This window comes from Lepus europaeus, chromosome 17 (assembly GCF_033115175.1).
Source record: "Lepus europaeus isolate LE1 chromosome 17, mLepTim1.pri, whole genome shotgun sequence".
Lineage (NCBI taxonomy): Eukaryota > Metazoa > Chordata > Mammalia > Lagomorpha > Leporidae > Lepus > Lepus europaeus.
Genome location: NC_084843.1, coordinates 26,561,000 through 26,572,555, shown reverse-complemented (window position 1 = coordinate 26,572,555; position 11,556 = coordinate 26,561,000).

Here is an 11,556-nt window from a genome sequence, read left to right as displayed (position 1 = left end):
TGAAAGAGTTACAGAGAGAGAGGACTTCCATCCACCAGTTCACTCCTTAGGAGGCCACAGCAGCCAGGGCTGAGCCGATCTGAAGCCAGGAGCTTCTTTCCGGGCCTCCCATGTGCAGGGGCCCAAGGACGTGGGCCATCTTCTACTGCTTTCCCAGGTCACAGCAGAGAGCTGGATCAGAAGTGGAGCAGCTGGGACTAGCACCAGCACCCATATGGAATGCCAGTGCTTCAGGCCAGGGCTTTAACCCGCTGCACCACAGCGCCAGCCCCTCAATTATAATCTTGACAATACCAGTTACAATCTTAACAATTTCAATTATAATCTTAACATGAATCCAGGTATAGGCGTAAATCATATGTAGGACATAGACAAATTACATTTTCATCACTAACCCAGGTGCAGCCTATCCACTCCCAAGCTTGAGCAATCATACCGGGGGTTTCTATGTTCTGCCAAGTGTGATGCAGGTTGCCAGGTGTGACGTAGGGGACTGCTATTGTCCGAGTGCTTTAGATCACAGGTTCAGACCAGAGTCTCATGGTGGGGGGAGGGGTGTGCTTTCTCAAGATGGAGTCTCAGGTGCTCCCAAATGGAGTCCCTGCTGTCAAGGTGTTACTTCATTCCCCTCTTTGTGTTTTGACAATAATCAAACCCTTGATTCAGCCACATCATATGGATCAGGACATATATTTAGAGCAGAGTAATATATATATATTATATACATACATATATATATTATATATACACACACACATATATATAATATATACATACACACATATATAATATATATATTATATATACATACATACATACACACACACACGAGTTTAACAGAAGCTATACTTTGTCTAGTGAAATTTAGTAACTGGTTAGGAATGCAGGGACGCACAACCAGGACAAGCCCTGTAAGAGACTCTAGCTGGCTGTGTAACAGGTCAATGGAAGATTGGCGTTGGCCGATGTTGGCATCTGGGGAGGACTTAGCTCACCCAGAACCAAGGCTGCTGTGCTGAGGGCAGCAGTGCCTGCCACACTGAACCCAGCTAGGACCAGAACTGCTAATCTGGGGCCTTTTGGTGACAACTGGAATGGGAGGTGCTAAGAGCTGGTGTTTGCTTTGGTGGACCCAGCCCCCCCTGTTGCTAGTTTTGGGTACAGGATATCACAGTGGGGAGAGTTGGGGTCAAGTCTCAGAGTAAACCTTTTGTTCACAGCTTACAGCCTGTGCGTACAAGACATTCTGTTAAAGCCTGAGAGGCCCACAGACGCTTAGCCCAACCAGACAGCCTCAGTCCTCCCCCTCTTTAAATCCACACCCTACTGTTGTAGGGACCCAGGGCGTCAATCTCATCTTGGCTCCTTCCTGCTGACGGGGGGTCGTTGTCCTGGGGGCCCCTTAGGGTGTGGAGTGGGGAGTGGCAGTCAAAGCAGGGTTCCAACAGGAGGCGCCTCTCGAGGGGGCTGCAGCGTCAGCCTGCAGGGACCGCTTTCATCCAGGGTTTCATGTGCATGGCCATCTAGAGCTGTACTGCTTTAAATCTGGAGAAGGGTCTGAAACAAAGGACAGTCATTATTAGAGGACCTGTGAAAGCTGCTGTCCAAGCCAGGAGGGACAGGGGGAGGTGTTTTGTTTGTTTTAATTTAAAGGCAAACAAACTGACAGGAGGGACTTGATAATTACATGGAGTACTGGAAGAGACATCATACAGGAGGTGTGAACCTCCTTAGGGAAGGCACCCAGTTGACTCCCATTGCCTCTCTGTCCTGGGAGCAGAGCTGGCCTGAATGGGAGATTAGTATAGAATAGGCAGGGTCTCTCTCTCTCTCTCTCTTTTTAAGATTTATTTATTTATTTGAAAGAGTTACAGAGAGAGGAGAGGCAGAGAGAGAGGTCTTCCATCCGATGGTTCACTCCCCAGATGGCCGCAACGGCTGGAGCTGCACTGATCCGAAGCCAGGAGCCAGGAGCTTCCTCTGGGTCTCCCACGTGAGTGCAGGGGCCCAAGGACTCCACTGCTTTCCCAGGCCATAGCAGAGAGCTGGATCAGAAGTGGAGTAGCCCAGTCTTGAACTGGCACCCTTATGAGATGCTGGCACTTCAGGCCAGGGCGTTAACTGGCTGTGCCACAGCGCTGGCCCCAGCAGGATCACTTAAAAGCAAACCTACAGCTCTGCCTGCAAGGTTACTGACCCTAGGCTGCCCCCCTGATGGTGGTGGTCACTTTAGAAGCTGGGCAGAGTGAAGGGCTTTTCAGCTTAAAGCCTACAAGGTCTGCGGTTCTGACCTAGGAGTCCTTCAATGCCAGGGCAGTTCCATTTCCAGTGACCCAGCTCTGGGCTGGCAGAGCTGACAGGGCTCTTGGGAGACTGGCTTCTGCCATGACTGCTGTCTGTCCCAAGTTCTGGCTTTCCACATCGAAAACCAGTGCCATGTAGGGTGGACTGGCCTTGCTGGGCCTCCCTGATGGCAGATCGCTGTGGAAAGCTGGCATTAATTGGCTGGCACCTGTCCCTATATTGCTCCTGTTGTCCATCTCACTCCTCTTTTTCCCGGTCCTCATTAAAGTAGACCACAGAGGAGGCCTGTAGGATGCTAGCCAAGGGGGTGCCCAATCCCGTCACTAATCTCTGGTGGCCCGGGCTAGAAATATGTTGTTACAGGCATGTATAAGATCAAACATGAAGACCACTTTATCCAAACCATTTTGAACCAGTCAGTAAGACTTTGTATCTCTCCGTTAGTTTGGTTTGAAAGGGGAGGTTTTGCCTGTTTACTGTGTCCATGGCAAAGTAAATCTAGCTGTGACATGTGGCCAGACGTGACGACAGAAAAATGTTAGCTGTCACTTTTATAAGGTCTGAAGATCAAACTGTATATCCTGGTGAAGAATTTAGAATAGAATCAGTTTCTCACCTTGAAGAGAATATAGGCTTTTTAGATTACTTACTGTCAATAATTTTATATTAAGTGAAAACTTAGCAAGCAAATTTGTCAAATAACAACTTATGAAAGTATTTACCAAAAAGTCTAAAGTCTTTTATAAATTAGAGGAGAACCTGTAGTTGGAAGTATATGTTGAATATCTAGCACAAGTGTAACTTGTTTGACCAGCAAACCCAGGCATAAACATGTCAATGACTTCAAAAAATGATTTTTGGTTTCTCTGTACCACCAAGTTTAAAACACCTGATACGGAGGTTTATTTAGGTCACATGAACCAAAAATGTATTTTAGGTTAACTTAGTTTAAATTTTTTGAGCAATCTTATATATATAATATCTATAAGTCAATTAAAACAGAGCTCTTAATACATTTTTATGTAGACATATAATATACACACATAATATAACATACATTACAGGGTAGAACAATAAAGCAGTCTTACTAACAGCTTTTTAAGATCTTTGTTTTTTTTTATTACCAATTAATTAGAATTGCTTTCTGTTTTTAGTAACCTGGATTAACTATACTTTTTTAGTTGGAACCTGTTACACTTTGGCTTTATCTATTTGTAGAGCGAAACCAAAGTACTGAATACAATAAAGGTAGAAGGGCAGGCACTGTGCCACAGCGGGTTAATGCCCTGGCCTGAAGCGCCGGCATTCCATATGGGTGCCGGTTCTAGTCCTGGAAGCTGCTCTTTCGATCCAGCTCTCTGCTATGGCCTGGGAAAGCAGTAGAAGATGGCCCAAGTCCTTGGGCCCCTACACCTGTGTGGGAAACCCAGCGAAAGCTCCTGGCTGCTGGCTTTGGATCGGCACAGCTCTGGCCATTGCAGCCATCTGGGGAGTGAACCATCGGATGGAAGACCTCTCTCTCTCTCTACCTCTCCTCTCTCTATGTAACTCTGACTTTCAAATAAATAAATAAATCTTAATAAAAAAAAAAAAGGTGGAATAAAGAAGTTCTTTGAAACCTAAAAGAGGACACATTTAAACACAGAACTGGCGCCGTGGCTCACTAGGCTAATCCTCCGCCTGCGGCGCTGGCACACCGGGTTCTAGTCCCGGTTGGGGGGCCAGATTCTGTCCCGGTTGCTCCTCTCCCAGTCCAGCTCTCTGCTGTGGTCCGGGAGTGCAGTGGATGATGGCCCAGGTGGTTGGGCCCTGCACCCGCATGGGAGACCAGGAGAAGCACCTGGCTCCTGGCTTCAGATTAGCGCGGCGCACCGGCTGCAGCGGCCATTGGGGGGTGAACCAACGGAAAAGGAAGACCTTTCTCTCTGTCTTTCTCTCTCACTGTCCACTCTGCCTGCCCAAAAAAAAAAAAAAAAAAAAAAAGAAACACAGAACCAACAATGTTTTAATTTTTATGAGCAGTACATCTGATTTTTAGTGTTTAGAGGAAAATACAAAACTGTGAATGACAAAAGGCTTTAAATAGCCATGGTTAAAATTATAAAACTTATTAACCAACAGGAAGAGGTACTTGTTTACTCTACACAGTATTTTAGAAAGTACTTGGGCCTTTTTTCATTAAGACAACCATTGTGACTAATAACACAACAAAATTATTAGACTTTTGTAGCTTTGGACATTTGTATGCGTAGTATTGATGTAGGCCAGATTTTATTAGTGTTACAAAGTGATCATTTAAATGTTTTAGAATGAGTATATATTTAACCAAACCATAATTCTTTTAATAAAAACATAGCTGTTTTTAAAAATCAGAATTTAAGGAGAGACAGAGAACATCAATAGGATACAGAATTGATGTTTCCTTGTCACTAAAATGAGAAATAAAATCCTTAAATATAAGCACATGGAATCATCCCATAACTTGGAGCAATTATAACAGAGAAAGAACTAGGAAAGAGAAGAGAGCTGACTGGATCCGGCTAGAAAACTGACAGATGCCCAATTATATAAAAACTATTAAAAGGCGATGTTGTAGTTTTTTAACAGATTGTAAAGACTATTTTAAAATATTTACTAATATACATGTATTACAAAAACCTCATTGTTTTAATAGCTTTTGTATCCAGAAAATTTTTCATTACCTTTTATGACTTTCTCACACCTTTTACAACTTAAATTTGTTATTTTAACCTCTTTCTACAACTTAAACTTGTTTTTTTTGTTTGTTTGTTTTGTTTTGTTTTTTGTTTTTTCACAGGCAAAGTTAGAGAGAGAGAGAGACAGAAAGGTCTTCCTTCCATTGGTTCACCCCTCCAAATGGCCGCACCGCGCCGCTCCGAAGCCAGGAGCCAGGTGCTTCCTCCTGGTCTCCTATGCAGGTGCAGGGCCCAAGGACTTGGGCTATCCTCCATTGCCTTCCTGGGCCACAGCAGAGAGCTGGACTGGAAGAGGAGCAACCGGGACTAGAACCTGGTGCCCATATGGGATGCTGGCTCCGCAGGTGGAGGATTAGCCAAGTGAGCCGCAGTGCTGGCCAAATCTGTTTTTTAAACCTCCTTTCTTAACCTTCCTTACCAAGAACAGTTTTATACTTATGACCCCTTTTTATTTGCTTTCTTGATTTATATTGAAATAATCCTTTAAAAATCTGTAAATTAAGACATTTTTAAAAAATATTTTTATTTATTTTAAAGTCAGAGTTACACAGAGAGAGGAGAGGCAGAGAGAGAGGTCTTCCATCCAATGGTTCACTCCCCAGATGGCCACAACAACCAGAGCCATGCCAATCCGAAGCCAGGCACTTCTTCTGGGTCTCCCATGTGGGTGCAGGGGCCCAAGGACTTGGGCCATCTTCCTCTGCTTTCCCAGGCCACAGCAGAGAGCTGGATCGGAAGTGGAGCAGCCGGGACTCGAACCGGCATCCATATGGGATGCCGGCGCTTCAGGCCAGGGCATTAACCTGCTGTGCCACAGTGCCAGCCCCAAGACAACTTTTTAAAATAAGATAACGCATCAAATTTTAACCTTAGTTATTTTTAAGTAGTCTTGAATTATTCCTTATATATGGACTCTAATGAAAACATTTTTGTTAGACACATTGATCTCATTTACCTTTACCCAATTTATATTTAGCAGTTACCCTTCAGTGACTTAAGTTGTTGATATTATATCATATCTTTATCTGAATTAAAGTCAAAATTAAATTTATATGGAATTTTACTCTTTATAAAACTCCAGCTAGAAATTAATGACATAAACCAGAGATTGAAAAAATCCATGTCCAGGCTGATCACCCTTTGTTATTTTTCATCCAGATCTGTAAAAACCAAGCCACAAAACTTTGGCAAGTTACAAGGCAGTTTTTTAAGGCAGCATTCTTTCTAGATTTAAAAGAGAAAATTGTGAACATACACTGAAAAGGTGTCCCATGTTCAATGGAAGGGACAGAGAAACTGGAGACAAGGGAACAAAGGAGACGGGTAGGACAGGAAGAATTTACCTCCCGGGATTATGGATTAAGACAGCGCATCAGAAAGTGGCCACAAAACAGGAACAAAAACCACTATATCCAGGAAAAGACTTTCTTTAACCAGACCAGAGTCTCCCGTCCTAACACCATCACTCTCAAGTGGAACAGAGACTATATTAGTGTCTTGTCAGACCTCCAATACACAGAGGCGCCCCCAGAAAACAGGAGTCAACTTATCAGAGGACCTGAGGCCAATTGGTCGATGAAGAGGTCGAGCCGAGCCTCCCAGGTTGGTGAATCGGGACCCGGGGCCCCTGGAATATCATCAGGGGGCACCTCTCCTGTGGCCAGAGCACCAACCTGGAAGGACTGGAGTGAGGTCTTCCCGGAGGTGGGCTCCATGTCTCGCTGGGACCTCCAAAATGTTGTACCTGAGCGAGTGCAAACAAAGAAGCACCACACATGGATAAAATTTGATGGTCCTGGGGCCAGTGCTGTGGCGCAGCGGGTTAACGCCCTGGCCTGAAGTGCCGGCATCCCATGTGGGCTCCGGTTCTAGTCCCGGTTGCTCCTCTTCTGATCCAGCTCTCTGCTATGGCCTGGGAAAGCAGTAGAAGATGACCCAAGTCCTTGGGCCCCTGCACCCACGTGGGAGACCCGGAAGAAGCTCCTGTCTTCGGATCGGCACAGCTCTAGCCATTGTGGCCAGTTGGGAAGTAAATCAGCAGATGGAAGACCCCACCCCCACCCCGCCTCTCCTCTCTCTGTGTAACTCTGACTTTCAAACAAATAAATAAATCTTTAAAATAAAATTTGATGGTTCTTTATTGCCAGCGGTAAAGAGTGGGCTCAAGCCCTAAAGAACTCTCGACCCCGAAGCCCAAAGCAACAGGGTTTATAAAGGCAAAACCCACAAAATCAGGAGGGGAATACATGGTTACCGGGGTCAAGCTGACCTAAAACCTATGCAAAACTAATATCAATTATAATCTTGACAACACCAATTACAATCTTAACATTTTCAATTATAATCTTGACATGAATCCAGGTATAGGCATAAATCATATGTAGGACATAGACAAATTACATTTTCATCACTAACCCAGGTGCAGCCTATCCACTCCCAAGCTTGAGCAATCATGCCGGGGGTTTCTTTGTTCTGCCAAGTGTGATGCAGGTTGCCAGGTGTGATGTAATGGACTGCTATTGTCCGAGTGCTTTAGATCACAGGTTCAGACCAGAGTCTCATGGTGGGGGGTGGGGGGTGCTTTCTCAAGATGGAGTCTCAGGTGCTCCCAGATGGAGTCCCTGCTGTCAAGGTGTTACTTCAGAATGAAGGGGTGGAACTCGGACTAGTCTACAGGCCCTTCTTGGGTTAGCAGTGATTTGCGGGCCCAGATTCTGTAGAGACCACCCTATTTTTTCAAGGTTTCTAGTTACCCACATTTAAGAATCAGAGCACATTATATGAAATACGCATTAGTGGCTTCTTGGAAAAAAAAATAGCTTTGCTGGCAACATCAGCCCTGAATTTTTTATTTTATTTGTTTGAAAGAGAGAGAGGGAGAGAGAGAAACAGATGGAAACCTCCCATTTGCTGGTTCACTCCCTAAACGCCTGCCATAGCCAAGGCTGGCCTGGACTGAAGCCAGGAGCCAGGAACTCATTCTGGGCCTCCCACGTGGGTGGCAGAGACCCCAGTAGTTGAGCTGTCGTTGCCTGCTGCCTCCCAGGTGTGCATGATCAGGAAGCTGGGGTCAGCAGCAGAGGCAGCACTGGACAAGAAGAGGCACTCTGATATGCGATGCAGGTGTCGCCGACAACGTTAACGGCTATACCAAGCACCCACCTCGGGCCCGGCATTTCTGCACAGTTGCATTGGCCAGAGCTGACTCATGGCTTCCCCTTGTGAGAGCACAGGACCCTTTAGATAGCCAACATCCCTACCCAGTCAACTTCACTGGTCTGTGTAGGCTTTGGAGCCTGTGACCCTTTTTGAGGATTAAAATTGGCATGTTTCAAATGAGGAAGTTATTTTTCTTTTAGAAAAAGATTTATCCATTTATTTTTTTAAAAGGCAGGGTGACAGAAAGAGAAGGAGAGACAGAGAGATCTTTCATTCACTTGTTCACTCCCCAAATATATAGCCAGGGCTGGGCCAAGAGCCAAGCACTATATCTGGGTTTCCCATGTGGGTGGCAGAGACCCAAGTTCATGGACCATCACGTGCTGCCTCTCCTCCATATTAGCAGGAACCTGGATTGGATGCCCAGGCATGGCCCGATCCCAGGCACTCTGAAAAGGATGCAGGTACCCAAGCAATGTTTTAACCCACTGCACCACATGGTCCATCTGAGGTTTTTTCCATTGCAGTTCAAACGGTGGTGATGGTGGCAGGCCAGTAGGCGAGTCTGTGACTGGCATATGTATAATTCATTACAAGCAGTGGCCAGGAAGGGCCTGCGGAGCTGTGCGAGTGGGCTCGCAGGAGGGGACCAGAGTGCTGGTGGCTTATGGAAATTTGACAAACAGTTCAGAGCCCAGCTGTGGCAGGTAGGTGGCCAGGACAGTTGCCTGTGAGTCCCCAGTCAGCAAGCTTCCGTCACATCACTGTCTCTGTGAATATTAAATGTGTACCCACTGGAAAGCGAAAGGCCCAAATGTCAAGTTGCCGGGGAGGAAGGTGTTTGCACAGTGAGGGCAGAGCGACTTGTGTGGCTTTGGGGTTTAGTGGTTAATCTTTTATTATCTCTTTTCAATTAGCCTTTTTATTCCTTTCAACTGGATCTCACCAAGGAAGTGCTGTGAGCAAGGTCTTTTCATTTCTGCTCTTAAATAATGTAGCAGGAGCCCATGGAGCCCACGCGACCCTGCCAAGAATGGTGACTCCTTAGGGTGATGAGCGGGAGCCGCTGCGTTGTGGGGAGAGGAAGCAAAGCACATTTGTGTGTTCACTGCAAATAAGCCCTTATCCCTGCTGCCCAGCGAGGATTTTTCTAATTGCACAGAAGAGGAAACGGGGGCTGAGTGTATTTAAATAACTCTCATGGAAAAATGACAGTGTAATTACAGCGTAAGCATTGCAACTGAGACCAGGACTGGGTTTTCTGACTTCTGGGCCAGTCCATTTACAAGTAACCATCAAGAAGGGAAATGGTGACTGTCGAGAAAGTAGTGTGGTTACCCCGAGGGTGGAGAGAGCGGCAGAAGGGATGGTTACCATCACCATTGTAAATTATTATAAAACAAGCAGAATCTTTGGTTGAAACTTTCCCAGGTTAAGCCTTAAACCGGGTTAATTATTAATAGTGCCTCTTTCACTTTCCAAAGTGTTCTGTTTTGGATGATGGATCATACAGGCTGCTACTTTACTTTATGTATGCGTTTGTGTGCTTGTGTTTGTTACATGCCAAGCAGTTTTAAAAGAACGGATCAAGAAAGTCTGGCCCATGACCCAGAGGCCAGGCCAGCCTGGGACGTCGCTTGTCTGCTCTAAGAACGTGATCACTGCACAGGCTGCCGCGGCTGTGAGGCAGGTGTGGACCCCTGAGCAGGGGCTGGGCTGTTCTGTCTTGGTCTGTTGGGGGCTCCTATGGCATGAGACACTCATCTTGGCGTCTTTGTCCTAAATGTGGCTAGAGGAGTGAATGTTAGTCCAAGATTATGGTCACATGCTGTGTAAGGACACCAGCAAAGGACCATATGTACCATCACAGTCCCATAAGGTCATAATGGAGCTGAGAAATTTCTAGTGCCTAGTGACACTGTAGCTATGGTATTGCCTTTTTTTTTTTTTAAGTTTATGTATTTATATGAAAGGCAGAGTTACAGAGAGGCAGAGGCAGAGAGAGAGAGAGAGCGAGTGAGTGAGCTCTTCCATCTGCTAGTTCACTCCCCAGATAACTGAAATGGCCAGAGCTGGGCCGATTCGAAGCCAGGAGCCCGGAGCTTCCTCCAGGTCTCCCACAAGGGTGCAGGGGCCCAAGGACTTGGACCATCCTCTGCTGCTTTCCCAGGGCATAGCAGAGAGCTGGATCAGAAGTGAAGCAGCCAGGACTCGAACTGGCGCCCATATGGGATGCTGGCACTGCTGGCGGCAGATTTACCTGCTACACCACAGTTACAGCCCCATGGTAATGTTACTGTCATGTTTGTGGTGATGCTGTTTTAAACAAACCCACACTGCCACCTGAATAAAATACAGCGATCCCATTACTTATGGGATCATCATACTTGGTAATGGTTCATCATACTTGGTAATGGTAAATGACTGTGTTACCAATTTATGTATTTACTGTGCTATGCTTTATTTACATCATCACTTGTTTTTTTAAAAAAATTTATTTTATTTTATCTGAGAGGTATAGAAATGGAGAGAGAGTGAGAGAGGGAGAGAAAGACCTCCCATCTGCTGGTTCTCTCCCCAAATGTCTGGGACTGGGCACTCCATCCAGATCTCCCGTGTGGGTGGCGGGGACCCACTTGAGCCATCACCTGCTGCCTCCCGGAGTGCATGCTAGCAGGCAGCTGCAATTGGCGTGGAGCTGGGATTCCAACACCGTCATTCCGACACGGGATGTAGGCGCCCCAAGTGGTGCCTTGATTTCTGCATCAAACACCTGCTCCTATCATTTATTTTATAGCATCCTCCTTCTACTTATAAAACGTGTACTGTAGGCCTAGTGGTTAAGGTGCCAGTGTCTCCTATTCCAGTGTTTAGGTTTGATCCCCATTTCTGGCTCCTAACTCCAGCTTCCTGCCAGTGCACAAACCAGGAGGCTGCAGGTGATGGCTAAAGTAATTGGGTTCCTGCCAACCGTGTGGGCGATCTGGATCGAGTTCTTGGCTACCAGCTTTAGTCTCAGCCCAGGCCTGGCCGTTACAGGCATGGGGGGTATTGAACCTGCAGATGGGAGCTCTGTCTGTCTGCTCGCCTCTTAAATAAAGAGATAGTGTAATATCTTAAAAATAATTTAGAAGACAATTCGCTGTTCTTCAAGGACCAACCCAAACCATGAAGCTTTCCTCAGTGGCTCTGCTTGAGTTGTATTTTAAAGATGGTATCATGTAGTTACGTACGCATTAGCTAGCCTCCTAACTAGCAGGTGTTGGAGGTAGCCTCTGAGTCCATATTTCAGCTCCTCAGTGCCTTGTACAGTGCTTGATACTTATTAGGTATACCAGATGACTTAGTTGATAAATGTATAAATAAAAAAGAAATG